Source organism: Arachis ipaensis, chromosome B05, assembly GCF_000816755.2.
Source record: "Arachis ipaensis cultivar K30076 chromosome B05, Araip1.1, whole genome shotgun sequence".
Lineage (NCBI taxonomy): Eukaryota > Viridiplantae > Streptophyta > Magnoliopsida > Fabales > Fabaceae > Arachis > Arachis ipaensis.
In genome coordinates this window covers 137,988,435-137,989,026 of record NC_029789.2, presented here as the reverse complement: position 1 = coordinate 137,989,026, position 592 = coordinate 137,988,435, and positions in this window count along the sequence as shown.

Sequence of the window (592 nt, the reverse complement as noted above, 5' to 3'; positions counted from 1 at the left end):
TTTTTTAGCTCCGCCCCTAATTATATGCAAGATTGGGAGATCTAGTATTATCGGAGGATAACTATAAAACTATCAACGACCAAGAGGGAATGTCTTTCATAAAGAGGATAATCATCAATCCATCAGCCTGATATTCTTTCTTTTCGAAGACAAGAGGCCAATCGTGCAGGAAAAGTAGTAGAATCTTTGGATCTCAAGGATAAACATTAGTCAAAACTTGAATAAACATTAGTCTATCATATAATTTTTTATTTTAATATGGAAGAGTAAATAGAATTTCACGTTAATGTTACAAAAAATGGATTTTATAGTATTTTGGGAGTATTATTCTGTGCAAGCACAATATACAGAAGGTGAAAATTTAGGTGTAGTCAATTTCACGTGAAGTTGATAGTTGAGAAGCGTTAGATAAAAATTTAGTCAAATCAGTCAAATGGCTCTCAACTATCAACTTCACATAATGTCGATTGCACTTGAGTTTCCACCTACGCAGAATATGTATTGCACTGAAGTGTATTATAATTTAATATTAAAATAATATAATACGCAATCTGCATATTGTCTTTATAAATTAAAAAAATATAATCTAACA